Source organism: Trichechus manatus, unplaced genomic scaffold, assembly GCF_000243295.1.
Source record: "Trichechus manatus latirostris isolate Lorelei unplaced genomic scaffold, TriManLat1.0 scaffold00036, whole genome shotgun sequence".
NCBI classification, from domain to species: domain Eukaryota; kingdom Metazoa; phylum Chordata; class Mammalia; order Sirenia; family Trichechidae; genus Trichechus; species Trichechus manatus.
This window is the reverse complement of record NW_004443972.1, coordinates 17,748,649-17,765,516: the sequence shown is the minus strand read 5'-3', so window position 1 is coordinate 17,765,516 and position 16,868 is coordinate 17,748,649. Positions and strand designations below refer to the sequence as shown.

The 16,868-nt window shown below is 40.4% G+C and overlaps 1 protein-coding gene across 9 annotated transcripts in view; it reads left to right on the top strand.

The window, feature by feature from the left end:
* DPP4 (dipeptidyl peptidase 4) overlaps nucleotides 1–16,868 on the top strand; it is a 100,887-nt gene that overhangs the window by 7,498 nt on the left and 76,521 nt on the right. The window contains exon 1 of one of the 9 annotated variants that reach the window (XM_023730479.1): nucleotides 13,498–14,563. The exons of the other annotated variants lie outside the window; for them this stretch is intronic. The gene's annotated coding sequence lies outside the window, so the exon portion shown is untranslated. Of the gene's footprint in view, nucleotides 1–13,497; nucleotides 14,564–16,868 lie in introns of those variants that run through there. 9 annotated transcript variants of the gene reach the window in all.

Below are 16,868 nucleotides of genomic sequence, written 5' to 3'. Positions count from 1 at the left end.
AAGAGGGTGTGTCTCATTCTGAGAGTAATCTGAAACCACAAAATTAGAATTTCTGAGTTAGCTCTTTTATTCTTTCCCAAGTGCTGCATTTGCAATTTTATATTGTACTTCAAAATTATAACTCTCTAGGAAGTTTTTTTTGAAACTTAAATATAAACCATTTGCTTTAGTTAACGGTCCATGTTAATAGGGACATTTCTTCACTATTTGATTCACTGGAGAAGTAAGTACACCCATAAGCTTAAGAGACCCTTAAAGGTCGGTCACATAACTCAGTGTCTAAGGCTGCAGGAGCACAGGTAATTTAAAGTAGAGCTAAAGCCGACAGGGCTTTTGTTCCTGGCACTGTGTGGGTCACTGTGGCTCAGGTGTATGTATATATGCCTGTGGAGGCAAGGGGTAGGAGAGGGCAAGTATCAAGCAGGTACTGCTCTACCTCCTGACTTACTTAACAGTGGACTCACAAAATCGAGCTAGGTGGTCCATGTAGTGTTAGTAGCATCTCTGTGGGATTGAGACCCTTTCCCCGTGTTTTAAAGCCCAACTTAATCACGCTCGGATCAAAGAGTTTCATGGATGGCTCTTATTTCTCTGTTATGTTCTTTTATTCTTTTATCCCAGGCAGGAAGCTCTTTAAGTATGAGATTTGAAACTCCTCTAGTGCTAAGGTTCTCTAGCAGCTAGACTTGTTGCCATCGAGTCGATTTCGACTCATAGGTAGATTCAAACTGCTGACCTTTTTGTTAGTAGCCGAACATTTAATCAGAGCACCACCAGCGTTCCCTAGTAGCAAGAGGCAATATTAATTAATTTAACAATATTTATTGAATGTTACTGCAAGTCTGTAACAAGGTGTTGTTGCCAGTACAGGAGATATGGCTGTAAGCAGTGTACACGAGGGTCCTGCTCTCATGGAGCTTTACATTCAGTAGAGCAGGCAGATAATAAGTATGTAAATGATTTCACAAGGTAATAAATGTTATGGCAAAAATAAAGTGTGATAGAGAGGACTGAGGGACACAGAATGAATTTCTTATTCCAAGTGTGATTTGGAGCCACTAGAAGGTTAAGGTGTGAGTGTGGCATGATCTTATTTACGTTTTCAACTCCTGTGTGGTGAAAGTTCAGGGGGAGGGGTGTTTTGTCCAGGTGAGAGATGATAACGCCTTGTACAAGAGTGGTAGCAGTGGAGATGGAAATAAGTAAAAACCAAAAAACATGGGATATATATACCAGAGGTAAGATAATGTATGGCAATGTGAAAAGCAAGGGTAAGCTGGCTGAATAGCTGAAGGTGAGATTTTCCTTTTCCCTCCTGGCTATTTCCTTCCCACAAGAGCTAATGTGAAGTGGTTCTTCTAGTTTAACACCCTCCCTTATACTCTTGGGTTAGTCTTTCCCTTTCCAAGGTAGAGCTTAGGAGGATCCTCTAGGTCATAGAGGATCCTCCAACACAACAGAAGGTAATTCGCCAATGCAGCAAATTCGTATTGAACACTTTCTACATGCCAGGGTAATTTGGCTATAAGGATATAAAGATGATAGATACTGCCTTTGTCCTCAAATTATTCACAGTATTAAAGGAAGCATAAATATTAACTATAATCAAAAGTCTAAGTGCCCTTCAACTTCTTAGACATAACCAAACACCTTGCAGGACTAAGTTCCTAGGCTCGAAGGTAAAGGATTATAGACTCAGGGAACATCTACAACATAGTTCATAAAGACAAAGTTCTGCATCCTACTTTGGTGAGTAGTGTCTGGGGTTTTAAAAGCTTGTGACCGGCCATCTAAGATACAGCTATTGGTCTCTTACCATCTAGAGCAAAGGAGAGTGAAGAAAACCAAAGACTCAAGTGCTCGGCTACCACTACCAACCCTTCTGATTAGGATCATAACAGAGGGTCCCAGACAGAGCAGGAGAAAAATTGTAAAACAAAAAATCAAATTAACAAAAAAGACCAGACTTAATGGTCTGAAAGAGACTGGAGGAACCCCCAAGACTATGACCCTAAGACACCCCTCTGAACTGGAACTGAAGCCATTCCTGGAGACTGCCTTTCAGCCAAACCGTAGACAGGCCCGTAAAATAAACAATAACACCGAGAGGAATGTGCTTCTTAGAACAGTCAATTATATGAGATCAAAAGGGCAACACTTGCCCAAAAGCCAGGATGAGAAGGCACTAAGGGGTAGAAAATCAAGACAAAAGGAAATTGTGAAACTATGGCTGAAATGAGGAGAGTGCTGACACATTGTGGGTAATGAAACCAACGTCATGGAACACTTCATGTACAAACAAATAGGAAACTAATTTGCTCTGTAAACTTTCACCTAATGCACAATAAAAAAGTTTAAAAAAAATCTAAGTGCTCTTCTAGTAAATGATCAAAGTGCTATAGAAGCACTAAAGACCAAATGATAAATACTGCCCAGGGAAATCTGTACAGAAACCAGCCAACCATAAAGGGTTAATAATTAATGGGCCTAAATACAATCCTCTCAATTCTCCATCCCCCAGGTATGCAGTTCACCTATATGTTTAGTCCTCAGCAGTTTACAGCTCTCTGATTCTGTGTGAGGATTATATCAGATAGAATGCTTTAGGCTGCAAGTAACAGAATATCTGACCAAAAGTTATTTAAACCATTTTAAAAAAAAAGTAGCCATTGAGTCGATTTTAACTCATGGTGACCCCATGTGTGTCAGAATAGAACTGTGCTCCATAGGGTTTCCAATGGCTGGTTTTTCAGAAGTAGATTGCCAGGCTTTTTTCTGGGGTGCCTCTGGATGGACTTGAACTACCTGCCTTTCAGTTAGCAGCCAAGCGTGTTAACTGTTTGCACCACCCAGGGACTTCATTTAAACTACAGACTACTATTACTGTGTTATTATTAGCATTGTAATAAGAAGTCCAGAAGTAAGGTAGTTTTAGAGTTTGTTCATTTAGTGGCCCAACAACATCCTCAAGGACCTTGTTTTTTTCCCATCCTTAACTCTGCCATACTCAGCCTGTTGACTTTTGTTCTCAGGCTTGTCCTCTCATGGTTGAGGATGGCTGCTACAGCTCAACACATCACTTGCTCACACAGCTGTTTTGTAAGGCAGAAGAAAATGCTGTTCCTCATTCAGTGTCTTTTGTACCAAGGAGAAAAACCATTTCTAGAAGCCTCTCCCTGCTCCCTGTTGGCAGAATTTCCTAATTGTCATATTGGTCAGACTTTTGCCACTTGCTCATTTTTAAGCTAATCACCGGCAAGAGAAATGGAATCACCACAGTTGGATTGGACTAATCAAGACTCACCCTTCTGGGAGTAAGGAGCTGCCCCCTCCTTTAGCACATGGAAGGGGAAGGGTAAACACCTAAATTGAATTCTGAAAAGAAACAGAAGGGTCTGTGTTGTCATGTCATATATTTCTTTATAGCTGTCTTTTAATTGTTTCAACAAATGGATGCAGCGCTGGAAGTGCTCACTCATCTATGCCAAGAAATTTGGAAGACAGCTACCTGGCCAACCAACTAGAAGAGATCCATATTTATGCCTATTCCCAAGAAAGGTAATCCAACTGAATGCGGAAATCATCGAACAATTTCATTAATATCACACTCAAGTAAAATTTTGCTGAAGAGCATTCAAAAGCAGCTGCAGCAGTGTATCGACAGGGAACTGCCAGAAATTCTAGTTGGATTCAGAAGAGGACGTGGAACCAGGGATATCATTGCTGATGTCAGACGGATCCTGGCTGAAAGCAGAGAATAGCAGAAAGATGTTTACCTGTGTATTACTGACTATGCAAAGGCATTCGACTGCGTGGATCATAACAAATTATGGATAACATTGCGAAGAATGGGAATTCCAGAACACTTAATTGTGCTCATGAGGAACCTGTACATAGATCAAGAGGCAGTCGTTAGAACAGAACAAGCAGATACTGCGTGGTTTAAAGTCAGGAAAGGTGTGCATCAGGGTTGGATCCTTTCACTACACTTATTCGATCTGTGTGCTGAACAAATAATCCAAGAAGCTGGACTCTGAAGAAGAACGGAACATCGAGATTGGAGAAGATGCATTAACAACCTACGTTATGCAGATGATACAATCTTACTTGCTGAAAGTGAACAGGACTTGAAGCGCTTACTGATGAAGATCAAAGACCCAGCCTTCAGTATGGATTACACCACAACATAAAGAAAACAAAAATCCTCACAACTGGACCAATAAGCAACATCATGACAAATAGAGAAAAGATTGAAGTTGTCAAGGATTTTATTTTACTTGGATCCACAATCAACACCCATGGAAGCAGCAGTCAGGAAGGTCTGTTGAAAAGCAAAGGTGTCACCTTGAGGACTAAGGTGCACCTGACCCAAGCCTTGATGTTTTCAGTTGCCTCATATGCATGTGAAAGCTGGACAATGAATAAGGAAGACCAAAGAAGAATTGATGACTTTGAAGTGTGGTGTTGGAGAAGAATATTGAATATACATGGACTGCCAAAAGAATGAACAAATCTGTCTTGGAAGAAGACAACCAGAGTGCTCCTTAGAAGCAAGGATGGTGAGACTATGTCTCACATACTTTGGACATGTTATTAGGAGGGATCAGTCCCTGGAGAAGGACATCATGCTTGGTAAAGTAGAGGGTCAACGAAAAAGAGGAAGACCCTCAATGAGATGGATTGACACAGTGGCTGCAGCAATAGGCTCAAGCATAACAACAATTGTGAGGATGGCGCAGGACCAGGCAGTGTTCCATTCTGTTGTACATAGGGTCGCTATGAGTTGGAACCAACTCAACAGCACCTAACAACAACAACAACAATCTTTTAATTACATTGGAAAGATTTATTTTGTTAATAAAAAGACATTAATCCAGCTCTATCGCCAGAGAATCTGATCATATTACTCTTATTCCTTCTCACTTTCTTTCCTAACTGCCTAGGTTTATTATAAAGCAGGGTGTTTTGTTTTGTGGGTTTTTTTTTTTTAATTATTTGCCCAGGTTTTATTTGTCTTCAAATCTATTTTTTTTTTTAAAAACAGTTACTTGCAGAACATTGTCCCAGCTTCAGTTTTAAGTCTCTTGTTATTTGGCATATGTTTCCTGTAGTCTGTACAATATTGCCTACCCTCTGCTGGAAAAATCAATTCTGTCTCAATCTGACCTTTCCTTGCTTACTGATTTTTTTTTAAATATGGTCACTCAAGACCTGTCATTGAAATACTGCATTTTATCTGCTAGCTTCCAATTATTAGATGAGCCACCATGGTACTCTGCCTGCTAATATGTGTCACAATTTTGTGATCTTCACATCACTCCTTATGAGACCCTTTCCCTGTTCAGAAGGAGTCCTTGTGTGGTGCAAATGGTTCATGATCTTGGCTGCTAATCGAAAGGTTGGAGGTTTGAGTCCACCCAGCGTATCGTGGAAGAAAGACCTGGAGATCTACTTCCAGAAAATCAGCCATTGAAAACCGTATGGAGCAGTGTTCTACTCTCACAGGGTTGCCATGAGTAGGAATCAACTCGACAGCAGTTGTTGTTGTTTTTTCCTCTTTTTTGAACCAACACAGCCTCTAAGTTTTATACATATAGCACTTAAGGAGCCCTAGTGGTGCAATGGTTAAAATACTTGGATGCTAACCAAAATGCTGGGGGTTTGAATCCATTCAGCTGTTCCGAGGGAGAAAGACCAAAGCAGAGTGTTTTGATGTCATCTTTTTGATCCGAAGGACATGTTGACCCGGGCACTTGCTTTTCTTGGCATCTAAAGTGATCAAGAATAGTGAAGAAATGAATTTTCAATACAAAAGATACAAATCTGAGACAATAGAGCAAGCCTGAAATATCTGAGGGAAATTACTCTCAATTTTTTCATAAAAACACATACAAACTCTCCTATTTTATCCAATTTGTATGGAGAAATATTGGTGGAAATAGTTAAAATAAAATGGACGAAGGTTAAAACTATACATAGTAAAATTTAACCTGCCAAGGTTGACCCAGGAAAGTAGGACTTGAAATAATTAATGGCCATAAAAACAAAATAAAGTAAATAAGTAAATAAGTAAATAAAAGCAAACAAAATAACTTCACAATATCTAGAAGTTATAATTTATTTAATTTGACATGGACAAAAAGAATCATTAGACTCAAAATCTTTGTTACAAAATATTAATCTGCATGAAAATGATTTAATTAAAATGAAAAATGGTTTGACAGCACTGAAGAAAAAATCCAGAGCCCAACATCGAGTGGTCCCTTAGTGTCGCCTGGCAATCCATCCATATATCCCCATCCACTCACTAGCTCATTTTCCTCACGCATCTCCTCTCCTCAGATGTCCAACACCCTTTCCCCATGCTCATTCTTAGCTGATAGACTTACTTCCTATTTTATTGAGAAAACTGATGCCATTAGAAGAGAATTACCTCAGTTGTCACCCAGCCCATCTACACACCTCCTTGCATCTGCCCCCTCTCGGAGAATGCATGAGTTCTCTCTGCTTCTGAGACCAGCTCTTCCATTTGTGCGCTGGATCCCATCCCCTTCTGCCTACTCCAAGACATGGCTGCAGCTATTCCCCTCTACTTGCTGTGTCATCAATTTCCCCCTCTCTATTATATCATAGGAGCCCTGGTGGTGCAGTGGTTAAGAGCTTGGCTGCTAATCGAATAGCTGGCAGTTCAAATCCATCAGCCGCTCCTTGGAAACCCTATGGAGCAGTTCTACTCTGTCCTATAGGGTCGCTATGGGTCGGAATCGTCTCAATGGCAGCAGGTTTGGTGTGTTGGTTTTTTAATTATATCATAAACGTGCTGTAATTTCTCACAAACTTAAAAAAAGAAAAAATTACTCTTGACTCCACATCCCTGCCCAACTAAAACTCCCTTTCTCTACTCTCTTTACTACAAAACTTCTCAAAGAGTTTTGTATTATCGCCATCTGCAATTACTCTCTCATTCTCTTAAATCCACTGGAATAAGGCTTTCTCTCCACCACTCCACCAGAACTGCTCTGTTCTGGTCAAGGTCCCTAACCTCTGTTTTGCTAAATCCAGGGTTCGGTTCTCACTCTGTGTCTCACCAAAACCCAAACCAAACCCACTGCCATCCAGTTGACTCTGACTCATAGCGACCCCATAGGGTTTCCAAGGCTATAAATCTCTGTGGAAGCAGACTGCCACATATTTCTTCTGCAGAACCACCAACTTTCGGTTAGCAGTTGATTGCTTTAACCACGCACTACCAGGGCTCCTTCTGTGTCTCACAAGTCCTGTCAAGTAATCATCCTTCCTTCTTCTGTACATCCTCTTTGAGTCACCACTCCCCCCTAGTTTTCCTTCTACCTCACTGTGCACTCCTCATGTCCCTTATGAGCTCCTCTTGATGTATTCTTAAATACAGGATTAAATCATCCAGTACAAGATCATGTATACCTACTATTTTGGGAGTCCAGAGCTAGCAGCTGTTTGATAAAGATACAATAAATTCATTCTCTCAGCTTATTTATGGTCTAATTAAGGAAAGACTGTTCAGATTATATGTTTCAATAATGATATGAAATTACTTGATTCATTGGCAAAATATGTGATACCAATAATAAGTATTAAAAAAGATATGGAGGGAGAAGTGAGTATGGACCCAGTAGTAACGGCTAAATGAAGAAGTGTGAGGACAGATGGTGAGAAAATAAAAGTCACAGATGTAAATCATTTATTTGAGAAGAGAAATAAGGAGATGGTTTGAGGAGGCATCAGGGTAAGGTAATTATTTTTTAAGACTGATATCCTCTGTACATGCTGGAAGACGGCAGAAGCAAGCGGTGAAACACACTGAACACACTGAAGATGCTTGAGAGAGAAGAGATAAGATGAAAACAAAATTCCTTAGAAATCAAGAAGACAAGCATCTGAGGCACAGGTGGGGGTGTACCGTTGGGGAGGAAGCCAGCCCTTCCTCTGAGTGCCAAAGAAAGGAATAAAGCATGGTGGGAGGTACAGATACCACAGAAATGAAGAGCATGGCAGAAAATCTAGCCCCTTTATGGCATATAAAGGAGGAATCATTGAATCTTTTTGTTGGATATTGTTATTCTGTCTTCAAAATATGTTCCACAGGGCCTGAATTATTCAGAACTGTGTAATGTTTCAAATTCAGGAAACATGAAAAGGAAGAAAAGGAATCTGTTATAAAGATTGTATGACTACATTTTATGAGTTTAAGGAAAAAGATGGTGAGAGTAACTGGAAGTACCCTAGGAGAGAGAACCAGGGTGGTACAACTTCCTTTCCTGGAAGTCACAGAGTTGCCATCCTTAATAACAGTCCAGAGGACAAATTCTAGGACTTCCAGAGAGACCTGGAACCCCTTTGGCTTTGGAGTACTAGAACAAATTAAGTTCAAATGGAACCTACCAAATGACTCAGCTCCAAATGATATTACTGACCTGCCTATTTAGATTAGTTGCAAACATTAGTTAAGCATTTCCATAAAGCCTAATTCATCTATACTGTCTTAGTTATCTAGTGCTGCTATAACAGAAATACCACAAGTGGATGACTTTAACAAACAGGAATTTATTCTCTCACAGCTTAGGAGGCTAGAAGTCTGAATTCAGGGTGCGAACTCTAGGGGAAGGCTTTTTCTCTCTGTAGGCTATAGGGGAAGGTCCTTGTCTCCTTTCAACATCTGTAGGTCTGGTGTTCCTTGGAAATCTCCATGTGTCTTGGCATCAGTCTTCCCCTGGGTCTAGGAGGTTCTCAGCTCAGGGACCCCTGGTCCAAAGGAGATGCTCTGTTCCCAGCTCTTCTTTCTTGGTGGTAGTAGGTCCTCCTCTCTCTGCTCGCTTCTGTCTCCCTTTATCTCTTGTAAGAGAGAAGATGATTCAGACCACACCCCAGGGAAGCTCCCCTTACATTGGATCAGGGCTGTGTTGTGAGTAAGGGTGTTGCATCCTACCCTAATCCTCTTTAACATAACCTAGTCTTACCTCATTAACCACAGGCAGAGATTAGGATTTACAACACATAGGACAATTACATCAGTTCACAAAATGGATGACAACCACACAATACTGGGAATCATGGCCTAGCCAAGTTGACACATATTTTGGGGGGACACAGTTCAATCCACGACATATACCAATTCACAAAACTACCTACATAGCATTTATGTGCAATCACTCTTCTAAATACTTAGGTAGTTTAGAAGAGCAGTTATAACTGTAGACTTTGGAGACATATTGCCTGGTTCAAACATGACTTTAGAGTTTATTATCATTGGACTTCAGCTACAGCGTGTGTCTCAGTTTCCTTATCTGTAAAATGGGGATAATAATAAGAGGAATACATGAGTAATATGTGTACAATGCCTAGAGTAATAGCCCAGCACACTGAAGAACTACAAACATGTGCTATTGCTTTTATACATATATATATATACATATATATACATAAATACAGTTATGCATATGTGTCTATCTATACCTATATATAAGTATATATATATATATAAACTTTTTTATTCTTTCATCAGCCACAGGCCCAGATGCAGGTACTGTAATAACACTTGCCCATGCACCTAAAAATTTTGCCTGGCAAATGCTAGGAAAGGGGCAATTTCTGTGGCAGTTTTGTTTTCCAGTGATTGTTTTTCCTTATATCCTAGAAGACAAAACACTTGTCATAGAAAGTAGCCTTGCTGATGATGCCTACAAAAGTTTCTGGAAAGTTCTTCAATGATTCTATGTTACAGTTTTGAGCTTCCCCAAATGCTAATGGTCTCCAATCAGTTCTCTTTTGAACACAAGCTAATCATTCTTAGCTTGCACTGTAATGCCTTCCGTTAATGTCTCACTACAACTACTTTTAAGTATTTTTAAAGAGAAACCAGCTCTTTGCTAAAGTAGTTGCATGTTCCATGAGCCTATGGGTCATGTATCCATACAATTAAGAAGTTTTTCACTTTTTGTACTATTTCTAATAACCACTGGTTGCACTGGCCTATTGTCAGTCAACTTGGGCATAAACGTCCTATAAATATTAGCTTTAGCCATTGTTTTACCAGTCTTGTTTATTCCCAGAAGAGTTCTAACAAGGGGAGACTGAGTACTATAATCAGAGAACAAAACAAAACAAAACAATAAAGCAATTTCCATTTCAAAAAGGAATAAATAATGCTGGTTTCCTGTGTGTGGAGCCTCCTGGCTCTTTGCTGAAGTTAGGGCAGAGTGACTCAGGCATTGTAAACTAGGTCACAATGGGCAGTCCCTTGAGCCTCGCATTTCTTTGCCAATGTCTATAGATATTGTCATCTTGACCTGAACGTTGAGACGTGAATATTCTCCCATTTTCAGTTCTCTGCTGTATATCTTGGAGTCTTACCTGATACCCTCATCATTTCAAGACAATTGGTGTTTCAGTCTCATCATTTGTCTTCCAAAACTGATCTTCGGAGCACTTTATTTGTTTTGCTCAGAATTCTGAGAACGTCTAGCTCAGGGATCATCAGACTACAGCCAGGGCTCGAGGCCTGCTTCTGTAAATTGTTTTATTGGAATGCAACGATGCCCATTCATTTATATATTTGTCTGTGGCTGCTTTCAGGCTATAACTGCAGACTTGAGCAGTTGCCACAGAGACTGTATGGCCCAGAGAGCCTGAAATATTTACTGCCTGGATGTTGTCATCTTAGAGCTGAACAAGACCTTATTTTATAGGTAATATGCATAAGTTAGGGTACTGTGATGAATATAGAAATCACACTAGATATTTCAGCAGAAGGACTTAATGTAAAATATTACTTACACAGGGAAAAGAGCAAAAGAAGAATTTTGAGGTAACCCAGATACCAGTAACTGCAGAAGGGAGCCTCTAGGGCTTGGGAACAAAGGGGAAGAAGGGCCCAGAAGAGCTGGGCTCAAACCCCTAAGGGGTGTAGTGCACGCAAGCTGCTTCCGATACCACTGAGAGACATAATGAGTTGAGTTCTGGGTAATCCAAGAGAAACTAGAAGCTGGCACAGCTGCTACTGCTGGACGGGGATCAGCAAGAAATAGGAAGGAAGTCCCTTTTTCACTTCCACTGATGTCCAGTCTTTATTTCTCCCTATTGGCAGAACCTAACAGGAATCTGCAGAGGAAGAGGTCTGGGAAATACAGTCATAAATTCTCTTACTTGCATTACTAAGCAAAGTGTAGAAGACTATACTTGGAGCTGAAAGACAATAGATAAATGACCGGCACAGGCCTAGAGAAGTGAGATGATCCTTTAGCCGTTAATGGCAGGCTGGAACCCAAGTTTCTATCCTTGCTCTGTGTAGACCAGTCTGGCTGGGTCCATGCTCTTCCTACTACTGCAGGCACTCGGTGTTCACATAGCTGGTATTTGGAGCTGTTGATTCCTGTTTTGTTTTGTCTGACTTTTATCTTTTTTTTTTTTTTTAACTCTGTACTTAAGATGAACGTTTACAAACTAGCTTCTCATTAAACAGTTAGTATACATAGTTTGTGACATTGGTTACCAACCCCACGATACATCAGCACTCTCCCTTCTTGACCTTGGGTTCCTTGTTATGAGCTTTCCTGACCCCTCCTGCCTTCTCATCCTTGCCCCTGGGCTGTTGTGCCTCTTTAGTCTCATTTGGTTTTATGGGTTTGTCTAATCTTTGGCTGATGGCTAGACCTCAGGAGTGACTTAAGTACTGAGCCAAAATGGTGTCTAGGGGCCATACTCTCAAGGTTTCTCCAGTCTCTGTCAGACCAGTAAGTCTGGTCTTTTTTTGTGGGTTAGAATTTTGTTCTACATTTTTCTCCAGCTCTGTTTGGGACCCTCTATTGAGATCCCTGTCAGAGCAGTCGGTGGTGGTAGCTGGGTGCCATCTAGTTGTACTCGACTCAGTCTGGTGGACACTGTGATACTTGTGGTTGTTTAGTCCTTTGGGCTAATCTTTCCCTTCTGTCTTTAGTTTTCTTCATTCTCCTTTGCTCCTGATGGGGTGAGACCAGTGGAATATCTTAGATGGCCGCTCACAAACTTTTAAGATCCCAAATGCTGCTCACCAATCTAGAATGTAAAACAATTTCTTTATAAACTATGTTATTCCAGTTGAGCTAGATCTTCGCTGAGACCATGGTCCCCACACTGACTTTTATCTTTGCATTCAGCAAATATTTATTGAGTGCCTACTATGTGAACAGGGCATCAAGATTGGAGGAAGACTCATTAACAACCTGCATAATGCAGACGACACAACCTTGCTTGCTGAAAGCAAAGAAGACTCGAAGCGCCCACTGATGAAGGTCAAAGACCACAGTCTTCTGTATGGATTACACCTCAACATAAAGAAAGCAAAAATCCTCACAACTGGATCAATAAGCAACAACAACAAACAACACTGTGCCAGGCATCATTCAAGGCTCTAGTGATATAGTAAACAGAACAAATGAAATTAGTATCTTCAGGTAGTTTACATTCAAGGGAAGGTAGGCAATAAACAAGGAAAATATATAGTATGTTAGATGGTATTGATGCAAAGACATTTGACTGTGTGGATCATAACATAGATCAAAGAGGCAGTCGTTTGAATAAGGAGATACTGCTTCGTTTAAAGTCAGGAAAGGTGTGCATCAGGGTTGTATCCTTTCACCATACTTACTCAATCTGTATGCTGAACAAATAATCTGAGAAGCTGGACTATATGAAGAAGGGAGCATCAGGATTGGAGCAGGACTCATTAACAATCTGCATTGTGCAGACAACACAACGTTGCTTGCTGAAAGTGAAGAGGACTGGAAGCACTTACTGACAAAAATCAAAGACTACAGCTTTCAGTATAGATGACACCTCAACATAAAGAAAACAAAATCCCTCACAACTAGACCAATAAGCAACATCATGGTAAACGGAGAAAAAGCTGAAGTTGTCAAGGATTTCATTCTACTCAGCTCCACAATCAACACTCATGGAAGCAGCAGTCAAGAAATCAAAAGACGCATTGCATTGGGCAAATCTGCTGCAAAAGACCTCTTTAAAGTGTTGAAAAGCAAAGATGTCACCTTGAAGACTAAGATGCGCCTGACCCAAGCCATGGTGTTTTCAATTGCCTCATAAACGTTTGAAAGATGGACAATGAATAAGGAAGGCCAAAGAAGAATTGACGCCTTTGAATTATGGTGTTGGTGAAGAATAGTGAATATACTATGGACTGCCAAAAGAGCAAACAAATCTGTCTTGGAAGAAGTACAACCAGAATGCTCCCTAGAAGCAAGAATGGCGAGACTACGTCTCAGATACTTTAGACATGTTATCAGGAGGGAATCAGTCCCTGGAGAAGGACATCATGCTTGGTAAAGTAGAGAGTCAATGAAAAAGAGGAAGACCCTCAACCAGATGGATTGACAAAGTGGCTGCAACAATGGGCTCAAGCATAACAAGGATTGTGAGGATGGCACGGGACTGGGCAGTATTTTGTTCTGTTGTACATAGGGTCACTATGAGTTGGAACCAACTCAATGGCACCGAACAACAACAACAACAAAGCTGGTATTGATGCTAAGGAAAAAAATAAAGTCAGGAAGGATAATAGTGAGTGCCATGGGAGAGGAGGTTGCATCGTTAGTCCGGGGAAAGAATGCAACATTTAATAAAGACATGAAGGAGGTAAGGGAGCAAATGTCCAGCATGTTTGAGGGAAGAACATTCCAGGCAGGGGAAAATACCTGGCAGTACAAAGTCCCTGGGCCTGGTGTGTGTGAGGAACAGCTGGCAGACCTGTGCAGGTGGAGTGGATTGATAAGAGGGATGAGGCTAGAGCCATGACAGATGAGCCTAGAATGCCCATTAAATTTTTTCTTTTTTTCCAAATTTGTTGCTACTCAGGGAGGTGTGCCTTGTACCATTTGGATGGCCTTTAACAATGGACCTTTGAAAATACAGTGATTACATCTCTAATAAACGTTTGGTTGTTTGACACTTGACCTAGGGTACATGCTTAGAGTCCACATTCCAAACATTCTACAGACTCCAGTTGAATGATAAGGCATTTATTTATCATATGCCACTTGATATACTTGGGATGTTTCTCTTATTGACAAGGTAAATTTGGTGACTGTGATTATATTCTAATGCTTTTTTGTGTTTCAGGGAAACACCACTCTTCACAAGTCCTCTATTCCTTTAGGTCCAATGTTTTCCCTCCATACTGTAAACTGCTTACTCCTGCTGTGGATGCTATAGATTGTTTTAGGCATGTCAAAGGGAGAAAGTGATGCTCATTAGCACTTAGCAAAATATTATACTTATCCTGATGTTTTCTTAATCTAATAGTTTTAGTATTTTATTAGGATCATTTGGGATAAGAACATAGTGAAACTTAATTGGTTATTAATTTACTGCAGATAAATTCTTTTTTTTAATCAACAATTTTATTTTATTCAGTGAGACTTTTCAAAACATGGGGTGACACAAAAAGTCACCTTGAAATGATTGCACGTAATTGTGGCTCGAGTTTCCATCTTTTTACGGCTGCATTCTCTGCATCACCTTCTAGATTCCTTGACAGGTAAACGCTTTCCAACCTGTTTGAGCCGTATGTCATTTGACACCCCACTTACTCCTGGCTTATTCCTCACAAGGAAGGAGGGTCTTCCTCTTATCTTTTTTTCCAAGCCCACAGTAAATTGCCTAATGAGAGCGAGCCTGGAGGAAAGTTGGTCACATCTAATCTTGTTGTTACAGTTCTACATTGTGAAACTGTTTACAATGCCAAGATCAGTAAGAATATATAGCAATCGATGCCATCATTTGAGAGAGCGCCTTCCAGTTGCATACCTTTCCCACCTCTGGTCAACGTGGTCTACTCTCGTTGTATTCTACTGCGGATGGAGCCCTGGTGGTGCAGTAGTTAAGAGCTCAGCTGCTAACTAAAAAGATCAGCAGTTCAAATCCACCACCCGTTCCTTGGAAACTCTGTGGGGCAGTTCTACTCTGTCCTGTAGGGTCACTATGAGTCAGAATCGACTCAAAGGCAATGGTTTTTGTTTTTTTTTTTGTTTTTTTTTACTTTGGTGAAGGATAAGACAGTACACAATACTGGGGAAGCCAGCACAATTTGACCAAAGCAAGGTCATGGAAGCTTCATAGACACATCCATACTCCCTGAGGGACCAAATTACTGGGCTGAGGACTGAGGACCATGGTCTCGGGGGACATCTAGCTCAATTGGCATAACATAGTTTATAAAGATAATGTTCTACGTCCTACTTTGGTGAATAGCATCTGGGATCTTAAAAGCTTGTTAGCGGCCATCTAAGATACTCCATTGGTCCCACTCTGTTTGGAGCAAGGGAAAATGAAGAAAACCAAAGACATAAGGGAACGGTTAGTCCAAGAGCTTACTGGACCACAACTACCACAGCCTCCACTAGATTGAGTCCAGCACAGCTAGATGGTGCCCAGCTACCACCACCAACTGCTCTGACAGGGATCACAACAAGGGTACCAGACAGAGCTGGAGAAAAATGTCGAACAAAATTCTAACTCACAAAAAAGACCAGACTTAATGGTCTGACAGAGAGTGGAGAAACCCTGAGAGTATGGCCCACAGAAGCCATTTTAATTCAGTACTGAAGTCACTCCTGAGGTTCACCCTTCAGCCAAAGATTAGACGCCCATTAAAAAAAAAAAAAAGAGAGAGAGAGAGACTAAATGGGCACACCAGCTCAGGGGCAAGAACGAGAAAGCAGGAGGGGACAGGAAAGCTGGTAATGGGGAGCCTAAAGTTGAGAAGGGGAGAGTGTTGACCCATCATGGGGTTGGCATCCAATGTCACAAAACAATATTTGTATTAATTGTTAAATGAGAAACTAATTTGCTCTGTAAACCTTCATCTAAAGCACAATAAAAAAATAAAGTAGAATGTTATGGTGCTTAAAAAAACAAAACAAAATAGCTTAACATAATGTGGAGGGTTTCCTGAATTCTAAGTCCTGAGATAAACACTGCTTACATTATCTCATTTAATCACTGGAAAACTATATGGACTACATAATGCTATTATTCCCATCTTATAAATGAAAAAAAAATGAGGCTTTGAAAAATTCAGTACTTTGTGCAAGGCTGCAAAGCAAGGAGCAGACTGGAGCTCAAATGCAGGCTCTCTGATTCCAAAGACACCAGATTACATAGTTGCTTAGTTGATATTTATTGAATCAGTGGAGATGGGTAGTAGCCTGCATATTCTACAGGATATAAGGCAGTGCTCCTTCAGTTTCTTCCTCTGCCTTCTTGATTTTTCTTCCTCTACCCCATGTCAAGGCTACTGTTCTGCTAGACCAAATTCTGAAGTAACACTCATTTTATTTCTTTATACCTATCATACATACAAGCATCAATATGAAACATTAACTGATTACCATATAGAACACAGGAACTTTATAACTCCAAACCCAACCAAACCCATTGCCATCAAGTCAATTCCGACTCATAGCAACCCTATAGAACAGAGTAGAACTGCCCCATAAAGTTTCCAAGGCTGTAAATCTTTACGGAAGCAGACTGCAACATCTTTCTCCTGTGGAGCTACTGGTGGGTTCAAACCACTGACCTTTTGGTTAGCAGTAATTTATAACTAGATATCTCTTTTTTCTATGTATAAAAACTTTATAAGTTTATGAGAAGTAAAGAGCATGTATGTTTTTAGTTTCATTTCATTAGCCATTTATTTACCAAAACAGTTTATCTTTTTTTATGTGTGTGTGTTTTTTTTATTTTTTTATTGTACTTCAGGTGAAGGCTTACAGAACAAATAGTTTCTCATGAAACAGTAGTACACATATTGTTTTATGACATTGGTTAACAACCCCACA